This window comes from Tachypleus tridentatus, chromosome 3 (genome assembly GCF_004210375.1).
Source record: "Tachypleus tridentatus isolate NWPU-2018 chromosome 3, ASM421037v1, whole genome shotgun sequence".
NCBI classification, from domain to species: Eukaryota; Metazoa; Arthropoda; class Merostomata; order Xiphosura; family Limulidae; genus Tachypleus; species Tachypleus tridentatus.
Window position 1 is genome coordinate 66,815,606 of NC_134827.1, and position 7,594 is coordinate 66,823,199.

Below are 7,594 nucleotides of genomic sequence, written 5' to 3' on the forward strand. Positions count from 1 at the left end.
ATTTCCTGAAAAATTGAAAGGAACAAACAATGAAGTGATTCTTATCAAACAAAATATAGTGGATACAATAACTAATGAGGAACTCCAAAAAATCCATCCATAAGAACCTTTTTTTTTATAAAGATTTGTCTCAATTTTAAACTCTGACTAGTATGAAAGCAAAGTGATTTTCACGCTAAAATTAATAAAATGTATATGTCTTTAATATTACAGTTTCCAAATTTCATTTGCATAGCTTATAGAATCTTCTAATTGAATATCAAGTTATTTTTGGTAAATATTTATATGTTATGCATTATTGTCTCTACCCTTACATTACATGAGCTTGGGCCATTTGTTTAACCTTGTAACCACACCAAAAAAAATATGAAATAATATTTTTCCTTTCTAAAATCCCTGCAGAGCACAATAAAAGCTTATCATTATTTATCCTGACTATCATCAGGCTTGCATCAGTTAAATATGACAACTTCCTATATACTAAGCCTATGTAACAACCCAGGAATCGCCTTGTATACACTTAGTTCAAATCACAGCATAAAATTATGTAATACACACGATCTTCAAAAGTATATACATATATTGCAAATAAATTAATCTATTTCTTCATTCATATATTCTAATGTTACCTAATAAGTATTTTTTTTACTATTATAACAAACAAAATATGTGCATAAAAAATAACAAAAATCTAGTACTTAATTGTGAATGCTGTAATTTCTTTTGTTGTCAAAGACTTAAAGTATTGATAGATGCTAACCCAAATGTTCCATGGGGCTGTTTTTCATTTTTTTCCCAAATTATTTATTAATTTCAAACACACAATTTAGAGCACAAACAATAATAAACACAAAGCATTCAATGTCTTATAATTATTACAATTTAACTGGTTTTCTAACTAAACATTGTGCATCAAAACAATTTCCTTAGCTGGTTAAACTAAACATAGTGAAAGCAGATTTGAATCTATGTTCAGAAAAACTTAAAAGCCATCCTGTGAACGAGATGACATTATACATAAAACAGAATATTAAAAAGTTATTTTCTAATGGATATCAATAATGTAACAGCAAATATCAAAGACAGAAAGAGAGAAAAGTATTTACATTTTTTGAAAGACTGCATGTAAGAGAACAGAGCTTTATGGGATGGCTTGGTAACTATAACTTTATGTTATGTACAAGGAAAATCTGCAAGTCTGAAAGCTGTATTCAATTTCAGTCAATCAAATACAAGTGAAAAGATGTCTAAGTTTAGCAATTTTGAACAAACAAGTGCCATCACGTGATACAGAAATGTAAGCACTAAGACGTTACAAATTAAAATATTTTCCTTTTGAAATTCAGAAATTAAAACTATATTATATAACAGAAACATCTGATTAACTACATACTAATGCTATTAGATCTACATCTCTTTTGGTTATTACCACATCTTTATTGAATTTTATAGCTCAATAAAAATAATACAATAGCAATACAAGAGAATTCTCTCCCTCCTATCATGACTGACTCTCCTTATATATAATTATTGTATTTAGAATGATCTCTTTCAAAACACAACTAGTATGAATAAAACTCCAACTGTGACTCTAAACATGTCATACACATATAAGATGTTTTTTTTGGTAATTTCAATCTTTTGGTGAAACTCAAAACTTTTATTAAGTATTTTTTATATTAAATAAATAAATAAAAAGCATTATAACCCTTCAGGCTCAGCAATAAACACAATTCATATCCATTTCTACATCATCAAAAACATTCTAAATGCTGCTCCAACTACGTTTTCACATACATTATCATCATATCACACATTTCATCTTTACTGTTAATTATACATTAAATATCTAAAAGTATTTTAAACTATGTTGGAGGAACTTAAAATAATATATCATTCATTTCCATAGTAGTCAGTTACTCAGTTAACTAGAATTAGAATAACTTGATTTTAAGGCTCTTGAATGATGTACAAACTACAAGGTCATTGTTAAAGATTTAACATTTTTCACAGACATGGAAAAAGTACCATTTTAACCTGTTCAAGTTTTTATGTAGAACATATGTATCTAGTAATGTAATTATTTTCACATCATTATTTTAAACTTAAGCCTTACCCATTTCAAGATATTCACTAAAAAGACCCAATTCTTCTTGGTTTATTAAGTTGTAGTCACTCTCCCACTGAGTGGGTGCATGGTTTTCATGAGCACACTGACCCTTTTTATGCACTGACCACTTCTTGTAAACCCGTAACAGCCATCTAGATAAATACAAAAACATTTTTACCTAGTTTTAAAATAAAAACAGTTTTTTTGTTGACATGAATGTATAAATAGTTTAATTTTACATACAATCTGACTTACTACATGTTTGACTGAACATTAATAAACTACAAATCTTGAACATACCAAAATCCCTTTTTGAAAAAAAAAGTACAACACAGTTCTTATGTCCCAAAATGAGCCAACTGTCATAGAAAATGTTCTTACATGAAATTATTACAATAAATGTCTATTTTAACTAAAAAACTTACGGAACACCCATTTCCACCACGGCGTTAATGAACTGCTTCCCTGCCACAATTATAGCTAACTGCAAAGAGAGTTCAAACAAACACCCTCCTGTTCCACACTAGAAAGAAATGTAGAAAAACAGTTTCAAAATTACTGTAGCAATACCACTTTAAAAAATATCTCAGAAAGGACACAAGACTGAAAAGTACCAAAAAGTTTTTTTGGTAATTTCAATCTTTAGGTAAAACTCAAAACTTTTACCAAGTGATTTTTTATATGAAATAAATAAATTCTGTCCAGGAAATTATTAACACTCACTTGATGTCATCAAGGGGTTGCTTTTTAAATATTGTTGAAAACGAAGCCCAGTTGTTTAATAACCATTTCCTGGGAGCTTTGTCATTCTGAAGAATGACATTCCCCCCTAATCAAAATTAATCATCTCATCAAAATAAATTATCAACATAACCATTATTTTACTGATACAGTAAGTGAAATATCTCCAAGTCTAATGACAAGTAATATTCATTTGTTCATTTCTATCAAGACATCTTGAATGAGCTGTACAATATATTGTCCAAATAAAAAAGCACACACACCTCCAATACTAATAGTGGGTTACAGTCTAAGAGCAGAATTAACTGACTTCTTTCCAAACTGTTTATTATCAAATGACTATGTATATTGTATCACAACACAAAACATCATGTTTTTACCTGTTACAATGCAAACTATACAGGACTGACCTAAACATTAGGGAAAGTTGCTTACTTTCTACATAAAATACAGAGTGGATCACAGCTGAAATTATTTAAATTAACTGTGCATTGGTTTCCACTTCTGTGTGATTGTATCAGGAATACCCAGGGTTACAAAGATTTTATTTGTTTCGATTAAGACTTCTTGAACTCACATTTTTCTAACATCATAATCATACTGTTCTCATAACATCTTTAGTTTTTCACCTATGTTCTGCTATGTCTTTATTCATCAGTTAATCTGTCGATATTACAACTTCCTAAGCTTTAGACAGGAGACAGTGGTTCTATGTACAGGCAGTAAAACCATAAAATTAAAAGAAGAGTATGGGGAGATGCTAAGTTGAAACTTTGAAGAAAATAGAAAACCTAGCATTCAGAGAGGAAAAAACATGTTTGTTCATTATATTTCATATTTTTCAGTTTCTCATTTCACTGCACATTGGTAATTTCATTTCTATTAGTATTACGGTTGAAAAAATAGTAGACAAAATATAAAGTTTTGCCAGAAAAATATCTTTCAAAAGAAGTATTTTTTTTACTTTATCGCATGGAAACTTTAAATCAGACTGATTCATTTTGGACTTTGGAAATTCACAGACAGATCTTTATGAGAAATATTGATTACTTGTGTACAATACAGTTATGGCTATTAATTTTTATATTTATGAATATTATTCAGCACAATTAATTTTAGGACTAAAACTTAATCTAGTTGAAACTTATGAGATATTATCAAGTGTTAATAAGCAAAGGTAGCCAATCAATCAGTACATTCTAATAATTATAGCTTCTTGTTTTCTGTGTATTAACTTATGAATATTAAACACTTCTTGTCAGTTTGCTATATAAAATTAGATTCATTAACTGTTCACATCATGTGATAAATAACAGAACTTCTAGTACACATTAACAGTCTTATGTCAAACTACATTAAAAAATACAAGTCTCTAAATTTAAATTGTAAAGTTTAATATGACATAAAAGTTCAGGTGGACATTCCATCTTGGGATTTTATATATACATGAGAAACTAAATCAGCAGCTGGTCAGTACAAGGTCAAAACAAAATATAATGATGATAAGTACAAATCATTATAACCCAAATGGTATTTTAAGACACAGATATTTAAATGTTAGCCCTAAAAATACACACTGTAACTTTTAATTAACAGATTTCTTAACATTATTTCTACTAAATATTTGTGGGCTATCTGTGCTAGATGTCCCTAATTTAGACTAGAAGGAAGGCAGCTAGTCATCACTGCCCACCATTAACTCTTGATCTACTCTTTTACCGATAATAGTGGGATTGACTGTTACACTATAATGCCTCCACAGTTGAAAGACAAGCATGTTTGGTGTGACAGGAATTTAAATCTGCAACCCTCGGACTGTGATTCAAGTGCCCTGTCCATCTGACCATGCTGGACTAAATAATTTAAGGATATATCAGTAAATCAAAAAGGTAAGCTATGCAAATTTCAGATTCTTACTTGTAATTATGTTTAGTTCATGTTTCTATCTTAATGTAAATTTTAGTAGCTTACTGTTCCTGTTAGTAAATCCTAACATGATATGGAAAAGTTACATCTTACAACGTTTGTTATGTTACTTTTCAAAATTTAGAAGTTAAAACTGATTGGCCAAAAATAAAAGTGAACTAAAACTAAATTTATTAACATAGATTCTCCATAAAAGTGTGTGATTCATTTTTGTGTACAACACGGTAGGCGGTTGTAGAACGAGCACTTTGAATCACTCACAGAAGAGGTCGCAGCAAAAGAGTAAACAATTTATGAAAGCTAATTTGTACTCAAAACTGAAATTTGTATCACCACTTGCATATGATGGTACTTTGTGTAAAACTTTTTTAAAAGTAAACATGATGAACTACCTTTTAGAATAGTTGAAAGACTTACAGAAATTATTACAAAAGTCAATTTAAAAAGTTTGCTTTGTTTGGAAACTTTTTTTATACTTTTAGCACCTCTCAGAAAAAGCTACCTACATGCATATTAAGTATTATAAACTCATCACTAAATGTTATCATTTTGAAATACAAGGAAAAACATACAAGTATGATACATAAATGAATTTCATATTTTATAAAAGTAATTGAAAAAATTCAGTTTTCTCTCCCAGATTATCTAATGACTCAGTTCATAATGAAGAAATTTATTTTCAAAAAGTATAAATTTAGCTTATGAATTTTTTTCAGTAATTCTGATGCACAGTAAATTATACAGAAAGGAAACTAAATACATATTATGTTAAAATATATTGTGATTTTTTTTTTCACTTGCCAAATGCATAAGATTCTTCGTTATTAGAGAATCTCTTCCGTTTTAAAATAAATTCCACAATTTGGGAACGTTGGGCTGAATTAAAGAATTCTTCTTTCTTCTCTGGAACATCAAATCTTAAACAAGACCAGTAAAAATAACTTTTACACAAATATGTAAATATGAACAAATTATTTTTGAAATTACAAACCTCTTTCATCTGTTAGAACAACAAGTCACATTTACAAAGTAATTAACTATTAGAGTGCCTTAAGATGTATAACACATTAAATAATAATACAGATGTAGTGACACGACAATACTTTTTTCTTACTGGAAACCTGTACTGGGCCAGTAAAGGATGTTATGATTTATGTTATTGATTGTATTCTGATGTGACATTACATGCACTATTATATAGATCTTACTTGTCAATCTAAAATGTTTAATATAGAAGCTGATGAACCATACAGGTTTAATAATAAATACAAATCCTTTGTTGAATCTAAAATCCTTTCTAACAAACTTTACAAATAAAAAAAGGATAATTTTGATTTATTTTAATGGTTACAAGATTGGTCATACTGACAAACCTCATACAGTTTGGGTAGAATAATACAAAATACAGTCTAGTTTTACTTACTAAAATGTTTTAAGTTTATTTATGATGTTTAAATTTCAATTTCAGAGGATTTAAGTGTTTTTAATCTACATGATAATCACTTTGCACCCACAGGAGTCAATTTTCTGATTCCACATATTCACAGACTCTTGCAGTGAAAAAGACTTCATTATAAATTATGTTTTTCACAACAAATGATTTAATGATTATTCACAGTTGATGAAATTTTTATAAAGATACAAAAAACGTATTAGAACTTATTGTGGTGAAACTATAACGATAAATTTGGGGTCACAAATTTGGCAGATTCAACCAAGCCCATAGTGAAAAGAAATGATCGTAATGGTTTGACTCACTATCTGTTGGTTATGGGTTCAAATCCCTGTTGTCCCCAAACATGTTCATACTTTTACCCATTGGGATGTTGTAACATTAAAATCCATTACACTCTTTGTTGATAAAAAGAGTAGGTAGTAGGTGATACTAACTAGCTGTCTTCCCTTTGGTATGTCACTGGTAAATTAGGGATGGCTAATGCAGTTAGTCCTTAAGTTGCTTTGGCCAAAATACAAAACTAACCAAACATAAAAAATATTAAAACACTCAATGTACAGAATATCACCTGACTAAAAATCACAAAGATTTATAGCAAATAAAATTCAAAAAGCCCAAACGTGTACTTACAAGTATTCCCTAGCTCTTCTATATTCAGTTGTAAACTGTTGCCTCTTTGATGTTTTGGAGGCAAAGAGGTTTGAAATTGAATGGCAAACACCACTTATACCTCTTTTTAATTTTTTTTCATCACCCCTTGAATACTGAAACTCTGGTACCTGAAAGAAATACAAAAATAACCTTTTTAAACTGGTGTATGATTTTAGAAATGCTGAACTCCTCAAAAATACATGTGAAATGTATAACAAATTTATCACAACATAATTTATAACCAGTAGAAAATCTGTTGAAAAACTGATACTATTCTTCAAAAGAGAGAGAGAGAAAGGAAGGAAAATATAATATCACAATAATTTATGTTTGAAGCAGGATATACCCAGTTTGTCATTGAGAAAATATCTCACTGTCTCTGGCTCTCTAATTAGCTAAATTTATCAATTATCTGTAAGATCATATAGGATGAATCATACTTTAATCAATTATTTGTATCCTAGACTTTCTATTGGTTATAAATTTAATAGGACATAGCCTCAGAAAAATGTATCAGCAATTTGTAAATTTGAGCAAGTTGAAGGCGGGTGTGGCAAGAAGTTCTTCCATCTTCATTGGTTGCTTTGTAGTTCCATATGATTGAAGGATATAAGATAAAGATTTAAAAGATTAATGACATTTCACATAACATTTCATAGTTTAAGGGAAAGTTCAAAAGAGGTAATAACTGAAGAACAAATATTCAAATT